The sequence below is a fragment of the Charadrius vociferus genome, unplaced genomic scaffold (genome assembly GCF_000708025.1).
Source record: "Charadrius vociferus isolate BGI_N301 unplaced genomic scaffold, ASM70802v2 scaffold999, whole genome shotgun sequence".
Lineage (NCBI taxonomy): Eukaryota > Metazoa > Chordata > Aves > Charadriiformes > Charadriidae > Charadrius > Charadrius vociferus.
The window spans coordinates 446291-456761 of NW_009658627.1; positions in this window are offsets into that span (position 1 = coordinate 446291).

Below are 10471 nucleotides of genomic sequence, written 5' to 3' on the forward strand. Positions count from 1 at the left end.
TGCAGTTACTAGTTTAAGCTTCTGCAGGGAGCTACTGCCAGGTCAGATTCGGTGAGAGCTAAGTCTGCTTCCAATGCAAGTTTGGACTTCCCACCAAGGAGCTCACCACACTCCTCCTCGCTGCCACCTTGCTTTACTGGCTCGGTGCTGCTCAGTTTCTTCCCCTCAATATTAAGTAAAAACCCAAACCAGCCAGATTATGACAGGGTGCAAGGAATGCTCACACTTATGAGTACTACATGTCCCTGTGGCCTGTCCTGGGCTTTGACCGATGCTTTTCTCATGACTGAGGCATTTAAAAAGAAGCTTTCCTGTTTGGATTTTCTGTTGTCCACTATTATGTTAACTCACACTGCAGCCATTCCCTCAGACTGAGCATTTTCAGGAAACCCACAGGACCTAACGCATCTGTGCAACTTCTACACTTCTGCCAAGCTGGGCTGACACCAGGAGACTGGGTTAAAAAAATTATTAGGAGGGAAAAACAGAAGAAGGCAGCAAGATCAAGCAAGTCTTTAGATACATTTCACATATACTTGATAGGGACTGGTTATGACAGGACAATTCAGCGTTTAATTTTCCTGCCTCTCCATGATGTTCCTGCCACATGAATTCTGGGTGATCAAGAGCTAACCTGATGCAATCTCAGAAGAAGAAATGTTGAGAATAGTCCCGCATTCTGGGGAATATCCCACTGCAATGATTTGAGGTTTCAAAGGCTTCTACTGGACAAAGCTGTGGCAAAATTCCATTGCAGAATTCTAGGGTTTTTTATTATGTCTAAAGTAGGAAAAATTATCAATTATACTAATTGTATATATACTCTAACTTTAATTAATTAATTTAAATTATATATACTCTAACTTAATGGCATTAGAGTCCACATTCTGCCCAACTCACTCTCCCTGCTTACGCACATTTTGTATTGAGAGATGTTCCTTTGTCGCATGCAAAGTGAAAGATCGATGGAGTGGAAAAAAGGAGATTAAAAAGGTCACCTTGGAATTGTGATAGGCTGTCACGGCCATAAAGATCACTTCTAGGAACGTAAAGGCAGCTATCGCACTCCAGGGTAAGCTGCAGGCATCCATGCTGGTCAGCACTACATGGAACCTGGGCTGGTGTTTGTGCACCAAACGCAAAATGAACTGGAGCCAAAGACAACATAAGCCATCAGGAGGACTGGACAACGGTATCAAACCTGCTTGCATCCCTGCAGTCAGCTATGGTTTTGGAGAAGTTGCTAGTATTCTACTTCATTTTCAAATGAAGACCAGAGGGAGCCTACCAGACTTAAAGAGTGCTTGTGCTCTACAGGACAGAGTGGAGAAGTTATGAGAGCAGCTTGGGGAGGACTGGTTTAGATTATCAGAAACCTGAGACAAAAATTTGAAATCTAAGCCCATTCATGGTTCCCCATTATGTCTTTCTGACCTCTTTGTCTTGTATTTCCTCTCCAGGATGGAACTACTCCTTCTTCTGCCTTCGCATCATATTGTCAAGGAGTTGTCCAAGGGAGGAATTGCTGACTTCTGCGCTTCCTTGTCCCCGCCCCCACATTCTCCTCTAAGAGTTGCTTAGTATCACTTAAACTTTTCTTTTGAAGACAGTGATGTCCAGCCATATCCACCTATAAAAACATGATAATATTAAGGAGGCTACAATATATCTATAAAAACATGATAATATTATGATATATTAATATTATGATAATATTAAGGAGGCTACAATATAGAGATTATTTTCTGCAGTAAGTATGACGCTTTTGTTTCCAGCCAAATATAATCACAGGATGCATACGTGAAAATAGCATATAGTTGAGCAGGAAAGTGGCATGGCTTCTTTCTGTTAGGCTACTGTAAAACAAACTGGTAAAGAGAGCTCCAGAGCTGAAACACTGATCATCCAGAAGGGAGTCAAAGTGCAAATCAAGTGAAATGCAAAAAGAAAGATCCTTTCCTGCTCAAGTTTGAGCCTCAACAACGACCCTGAGCAGAGGTTAGGCCTGCCTTTTGTTCAGAATCCTGTCAATGGAGACCTAGTGTCAATTAGCACAAAATAAATTACAGCAATCATGCTGAATTTTCCCCACAAGATTTTCTGCTAGATGTTTACGTCTCACAACTACTTTAGTACAGTCTGAGGTGATAAAATTGCAAGCACATTAGGTAACTCAGATGATGGACCACTTTCTCCTACCTGCCACTGTCACTAGTGTTATTTGCTGCTGGCCAAAGGTGCAACTGTCACAAGGCTGACGCCCGTTTTGGCACTGGTGCTGTGAGCCATCTGCATACAGGTTTCCAGGTTTCCTGAAGAACCCTAGAGAAGAAGCTCAGAAGGCCTCTGTAGCTCCTGTTCTTCAGAAGAGCTGTCTCTTACTTGAGAAAGTGGGTAGGTGGGAAAAAATGTATGGAAAAGTGAGGGCAAAAAGAAAGAAGGGAAAAAAATAAAAGGTAAGATGCAGTGAAGGGAAAAAAAAAAGTTATGAGCTGTGCGTGCTTCTGCCATTGGTATCTTCTCACTTGGCTCAGGGATCCTGCCATCAGCTTTTGTACCCAGCTGAGGATTTACAAAAATAAAATCCTGTATTTCCACACATCATAATTCACAAAAGAACAGCTATTGACTCTCAAGGGAGGCGTGACTGGAATCTAAAAGCTGCTGAGCCTGGTAGAGCACTCCTCTTCCCCACTCCTAGGCCTAGGCCAGAGTGACAGGAAAGGTGTCAAGTTATTGAGCCACTGGGTTTCATTTCCCAAGAAGTGCCTTTGGGCGACAGTGGAGATACACTAAAGCCGTCAGCCATTGTGTTAGGGCTGACAAAAGATCGATCCATGGACAAAAAAAAGCAGTTTCTCTGCAATTCTGAAGCACAAAGTTTACTAGCTGTTTTCCTCTCTGCTTTCAGAGAGCTTCAAACAGCCCTCAAGGGAGGAAAAGGACATTAGTTTACACAAACCATGTCCACTTTGTCTATTCAACTCATGCACAGTGTTCATGATTCCAAGTCATTCTCCATGTCCTGCCACAGGCAGCTCCTCCCTCCTTCCATCACAACTTTCTCTTCTATCCCTTGTTACCCAAGAGCAGTCCCGAAACAGGACATTCCTTGTGCTGAAAAGGCTTCTCCGTTGAGGAATCCAACCCAGGCCTGTTTTTGCAACAACCAACCAGGATGGACAATACCTCCCTCTCTTCTGTTTCAGCCCTAATGTTCATGAAAGGGCCAGATTCTGGTTTGCAAACTGAAGTCCTTTTTTCCAGAACTGATTTAGCTCTGGTGGAGGCAGTGGGTATGTCTCATGGAGAGGGATATGTCTGTCTTTGCCTGGTGAAGTCAACCTTGAGACTGACTTCCCACCTTTCGGTACCTGGGTTATGGTCTCTGATTAGTAGAAATGCAGCAACCCTATTGACTCATTGCTTAAAGGTGACTGGAGAGAAGTAAAACTCACAGAACAAGAGGAATTTAGGAAGGAAACTTGTCAGCTTCTGGTTTAGCACTTACTGCCAGAATCTTTTCTTGCCTGAAGACAAATGAAAATATACTTGCAGAAATACAGGTTCTTTTCCATATGCAAACAGGATCAGGAAACTTCTACTAAAGGAAGTCATAATTGTTACCCGCGCGTCCTAACTGACCAGCTCTGCCTTCTGTAGTGCAGCCATTGTCAACGGTTTTGTGACACCAGGAATTACAAACAGTTCCTGTGCAACATCCACATTAGTTATTTCTCTCTTGCATTAGGTGAGAGAGTGACAATGAGCGAGCCTACAGTGGGATTATCACAATTAAAAAGTCTTCTGACTAGCCGGGCCTCACGATTTGTTTGCCGTCCTCAAAGTTAAAATGGAAACTTGCATCCTACTAACATTTTACTCAGCAGCGTACCAAAGGTATTTAAGCCTCAGTCTATTTCTGTTCTCAGAGATGAAAGTTGTGTTCATGGCTGAAGCTAGTGCAGGAGACAACTATTCTCAAGCAACCTCTCTCCAGGCTGAAGAATCCTGGGTTTTCTGAAGGCACTTCTGCCCCAGCTTTTCCAGAAGGTCTTCTTCAGTCCTTAAGAGAGCTGTCATTAAAATGTATTTGCCAATAAGAGGTCGTCTTAAATAAACCTCAATGTACTTGCACTCTCGTTCCATGTTTAGCCAAACAATGTAATAGATTTTCTTCAGCAAATAAACTAGAATTAAGCAAAAATAAAAGCAGCAAAATCAACATTTTTTTTGTTTGTTTTAACATCATCCTCCACCAGGCAAAATACTAACTCTACATCAGTACAGCAGCAGTAAGAAAATATTCTCAAAACAACAGTATCACAGCAGTAATGTCTTCTGCTTTGGAAACGTGTTACCTTGATGTTTATATAGCCACAGGAGACCATTCAACAATGGCAACGTGTTAATTCCATTGACATTATCGCTCAAATTCAGTCACAGGGGTTGGCAAATTCTTTTTTTACATGGTTCTTTCATCTAAAAGAGAATAAGGCAGGACATAATGGATGGTTAGTAACATATTGTTAAATGGTTACAAGACACAGGAAATTTCAATTGGGGAATGGGAAAAACTGAAAAATCCAAGTAAGCCTTGATTAGAAAAAAACACTTGGTTTCGCTGCACTGAATTATCCCAATTTCTCAGCAATCAGAGCTAAGGACTCTCCAAAAAACTGAGCATGTTCTACACTTACATGAGCACACTTGCTAGTTTTCTCCACAATTTTGCTCATGGGAAGCTCTGTGTTATTCACCATGACAAAAACTCAAACAATTTTCTATTGCTCTTGTTTAACTCAACTGTGGGAGCAGTTCCTAGTGGATATTACTACTCATTCACTCCAAATGAAAAAAACCATAGTTTTAAGTAAAATTTGTTAGAAGATAAAATTATAAACAATTTAAGATATGTAAAAACGTCCTAGCTTCAAATTCAGTGGCCTTTTGGGATGAGGATTTGGTTGGTTTTTGTTTTGGGGTTTGTTTTTTTTTTTGACAAGTAGTTTCCATTTTATGGAGATAGAAAATAGAAGATAAATGGTTAATTGAAAAACTCACCAGGTAGTGGGAAAGCTCTGATGCACAATTAATTTCTTTTGACTCTTGTGATTTAACCAATAAATCAATGGTGTTATTATGAAATAGGTGCAGAAAGTGAATATTGACAAAGCCCAGACAGAGAACACACCAAGAATGAGCCAGCTTCTAGTCCCATCGTATTCGGTAAATATCACCAGCTCTGCTGCTGCTGTTCTGAAATCCACTAGGATTTCCTTGCTGGAACAATATCAATCACTGAGGATGGGGGAGAAAAGCTGTTAAAGAAAATAATATTCCTAAGAAACACCCTGCCCCAGGGATCACACCAAGACAGGTATCACTAAACGGAACTTCATTTTATGATCTCCCTTCCTGGAACTTGTGTAGATAACACCAATTGCTCTCCAAAGTTCATCTATATGCCATAGCTATCATAATTTCAGGGACAATTAATGGGGGAATTTTGACTTCCTTAGTGTTGCTCTCAAATGAATGTAGCACAATTTTAAAACTATAGTTTGTTCCTGTTTACTCCGATTGATTTGTTATCTAAACCTCCCATTACACTGTCATTTTATTTGCACACCCAACCATACCCAGGCCTATTCTTTACAGTCACTCATTTTCCCACAAATTTCATTTCGGCTGAAATTTTTACTAGCAGAGATACTTCCACCTTTCTTTGGCCTTTCGCATTTTTCAGTGGTTAACTGTGAAATTCTAAGTTTACAAGCAGTAAGGAGGTAGAGGTTATGTATTTTACAGCACCCATTTTCAATAGAAATTGTAATTGTAGAAATACATTAGGTCACTAAAGAAATTGTATACAATGTAAGCCTACGGTGAAATATAAGCTGATGATGCCCTTTGCCATCTTCATTGAAATCAGCAGTAGTCATTTATACTTACATTTAAGTATCTTGTTGAAACAGGCACATACTTAAGAAGAAACATTGTCCTCCTCCTCTATCCCTCTTTCCCAGCAGACTCTGCACTTGGAAATAACACTTCCATATTTTCATGCTACTTTTCCGTTTGTCTTCACAGCACCAGTAACAGGACAGTTGCCGCACCGTGCTGTCTTTGTAGCTGGGTTGTCATTACTGAAATGTGACCATACACACAAACCGGGCATTATAGTGGTAACGTAAATATTTCTGAGTTTTACTGAAATTGCAAGAAGTTAATCTTATTAAAAAAGCAAATTCAGCAGAAATGCATATAAGCACATACTATTTACTCTCTCTCACATTTAATTCAATTATCAACTGTCTAAAAGCAAACTCATTAATTTAGATGGTACCACCTCCAGAGCAGTCATCTGAATTATGTGCAGTTGCTGAAGGGCCCTGTGTCTGCCTCTTAACAGCTGCCAATACACATGTCGGAGGAGCTCAGCCCGGGGAGCCGCTCTGCTCCTGCCGAGAGAGCCCGGCAGCGCCCGGACCAGGCTGAGCACCTGCCACCCCAGCCCGGCAGGGACCGATTCCTAGCCGAAGGGGAGGCAGCAGAAGACACGGAGGGATTCAAATGACTCTGAGGCTGCAGGCTTTCCAGCAATCCTCCACTGCTTTCTCATTTTTTCTCCTCCTTACGTTGAGAAAGCCTGCTATATTAACAACTTCCAAATAAAAGTACAGGCCTGGTAAAACTTGCCGTTGTAGGAGAATCTTGGCTCAGTTCATTTGGAAGGTTGATTTTAGAGACAATGAAAAGCATCACGGTGCATCCAAGAGTGTACCAGTAAATGCACTTGGCCTGTTTGGGTTCTACAGAAAGAGCCACGTCTCTGTCTTCTCACAACTAAAATGCGAACAGCCCGACAGCACTGCCTAGATGCCAATGGCTAGTTCTAACTGCACGGGCAGAATTTAAAGGCTTCTTTATGCAAAGCAAGGGGATCAATGGACCCAGGTTATCAACAAGAAACGCCTGCACTTCTTTTTGCAGCAACACTTTATGATATGCAATCCCAAGATGTTATTATGTTCATGAAAGCCAAACCGAAAAAACAACTTGTACAACTGCTGCTTGCTGTGAGACAACACATCAGACTCTTTGTTTTGCTCCCAGGAAAGTCCATTTACTTATTAAGTATAGGAGGAATTTCCAGCAGTGCTGTCTATTGGGAAAGTCATAGCAGCACTGTTATTTGTTTGAACCTGCATTGATTACTTGAGGGCATAGCGTCGCAAATTGATGTTGTAAGCTCAGTAACTTCCACTATGAATTTCTAAACCTGAACTTTTTTTCTAACGCACTCTAACTTAATGGAAATCTAATATACAGTCTAGACATTCCTAAGTGACAAATTTCCCTATTTAAACTACTGCTTTCTGACATTCATACAGTATGGTGGTTTTATACGTCGGCTCAATTAACAAGTTAAGCTATTCTCTGAGAATACATCTAGCACCATCTCTTAAGGGGAAAGGAAAATTATCATTGCAATCTTATTGAAGGAGTTACATTTTATATATACTAACATATTTAGAAGAAAAAATGTGACTTCATACATTTTAGTGTGTAAGTTAAGGAAATTAAATCTCTGGTGTGACTTACATTATGAGGAATCAAAAAACACTTCTAAAGTATGAAGCTTTTTGGCTCATACAACATCCTTTACTAATTATTACTGAACAGTATGTGTTCAGTGCTATATTAGATAATAGTTCATGCAATGCACGTTTGCAAATAAAACTCAGTTGCATATTACTTCTTGTGAATAGCCCTCCATATCTGTCAAAAACCTCAGAGAAGTAAAAAGAAAAGTGTGAATATATAGACAGGTTCTTCAGTTAACTGTAGTTATGCATAACAATCCAGCATTCACAGGAAGCACTATGTCTAAAATGCCTTTGGCTTGCTACATGGCTTTTCACTTGTAGTTAGAATAATATCACTCTAACAAAAATTAAATTAATACCTTTCCAATGTGGTTCTCACACGCTTATACCATATACGAACTTTGTTTATATTCAATTTATACTGGAATTCACGGTTGTTTGCAGGGTCTCAGAAGGGCGAGAAAAAAAAATAGGCTGAGAAATAAAAATTGAGAGGGGGATATCAGTGTCTAATCCAAGAGTAAAAACTGTTTTATACCATATATGTTGAGTTGGTTTTAGATAGGCAGTTTCCTTCAATAAGACCATGTACTTAGAGAGACATTGCGAAGTGTTCCTCCCACTGGGATTATATAATGGAATGCTTTTGTACCAAGCGATATACACAACCATTTAATTGCACAGATAAATCTTAAATGCAGGCAGAAGTGTGATTTCACTTTTCCCCTTGGTAGAAGTGGCTTTGTTTTTCTGATTCTGTAGTCAGTTTGCGGCCTCGGCTCCATCTCACTATCCCATTTCAGGTGCATTTCTGGATGATGCCTACAGAACCTGATTTTACTTCCTGGCTACTTTAGATAACAGAGACTGTTATTGAAGATTTTTTCCAAGCTTGAAAGCTACGTATTTCTTCCATGATTTTCATACACATTTTTGTCCCTACTTAGAATTTTACTTTAATGAAACTATCTCAAAATACTTTACAGATCCATGAGTTGCATGTTTATCACCTACTGTTGGGCTCAGTTACACCGGTACAATCCCCATGCCACTGCACTGAACTAGGATTGAATTAATCAGGATTCACACTGACAAAGCTAAAAGCAAAATTTGAGTTCTTTTACACAAGATTAACTGTCAAAAGATACTTTCACTCCCCCATTATAATATGCTACACATTAAGAAAATGGAGAACACCAGTAAGCTTTTCATAGGGGAATCTGGGGAAAAAAAAAAAAAAAAAAAGGAAAAACAGTTATGGGGCAAGCAGATTTTGTGCGAAAAGCAAGTATGTAGTGGATCTGTTTTCCTGCTAAGTTGCAATATTAATGCTAACGAAGTGAGCTGTTTTCTCTTTTTTGTTTGTTTTGGGTTTTTTTTGTTTGTTTGTTTTTTCTTTTTGCTATGGGCAAGAACATGGGATGGAATCCTGTCAACAGACTACGAGGATTCTCATTCCGTTTGCTTTGAATCAGACTATATATTATGAAAAGCACATATGGTACAGTAGCAGAAGGCTCTTAGAAGTGAGGTCAAAAACAGCAATGTAATTTAGTCTTTCAGAAGTTTAAAGATAGATCCTGGTCATCCATTTTAGGGTTTGGTGTGGGGTGAGGGTTGGGTTTTTATTTTTCCTTTCCCCCTTTTTTCTTTTTCTTCTCTGTCCTAGGGCCCCCTCTAGTGCTACCAGAGCAGACAGTGTAGCTCCCATATGACACGGGACGAACGAACTTTGGGTACACGGCTATATAGAGATGCACTCACAGCCTTGAGATAGCACTCCGGCCAGACCTGCCACGTGCCTTGTTCCTATTCATACATGACATTTTATTAGGGGGAAGTCCATCCATCCGATAGAAAATATTTTTGAGGTAACATACAGAAAAGCCCCTTGACACTCACAGCTACTGTGCTGCTGCACCTGAGCCTGCATCGGAGCCTCTGCAAGCATCAAACTCCTAAAGACATGGCAAATAGCTCATGTGCTTGGTATAGATGGCATGAGTAGGGGGCACGGGGGGATCAAACACGCATGTTCCATATATAGTCTCTAAGGCCCCAAGTCTTTTTTAAGGCTCAGCTGCGACCAAAAGAAATCCATAGGCAGCAAGATAACCACATTACGTGAACAAAGCTGCATAGAGGTCGGTGAGCTCTAAGACAGCTTTGAAGACTGTGGAACAGGGATTCTGGACCCAGCTAACAAGTGCTTGCTGACGAGGTGTCATCCTCATACATGCATTAGATAGCAGTAGGAACAAGGAGAGATGTTCTTTAAATCTCTGGTGAAATTTGCCTGGAGTCTCTAAGTATTAAGGTGAAAGAGCCATTCGAGTGAAGATAAGTCATCCTGCAGAAGCCAACAAAGCTCAGATGCTGGTCTGTTACCCTCCACAATGCTAGCTGTTCCACTGTGCCCTGCAGCAACAGCAGCTGAGTGCAGCTGAGTCCCCCACAGACAAGTTCTCACAAAGGCGTAACTTGGGCTGGTACAGCCTGTGATACCCCAAGGTTACTCCCAAAATCCTGAGACATACTTCAAAGCTTAGCATCAGTGGATTCCTAGTCATCAGCCAGAAGAAAGGGAAAGATGGAAGTTAGCAGTTAGCACTCAACACTTACACTGAAGGTCTTCTTACTATCATCTTCATCTGCAAGAACAAAGCTTCTTCACCCCAGCTTAACATGACTAAGGAAGAGATCGTAAGATTTATGCCTGCTGCTTTTTCTTCTGAGTGTCCCAATTCATGTACCCTACCACCCTTATCCCTAAAGAATACGACAAGCACCTGCAGGAACAGAAATGAGGTTTGTGTGGTGTGTAACACTGTACACACAAGCTACGTTCACTACAAACA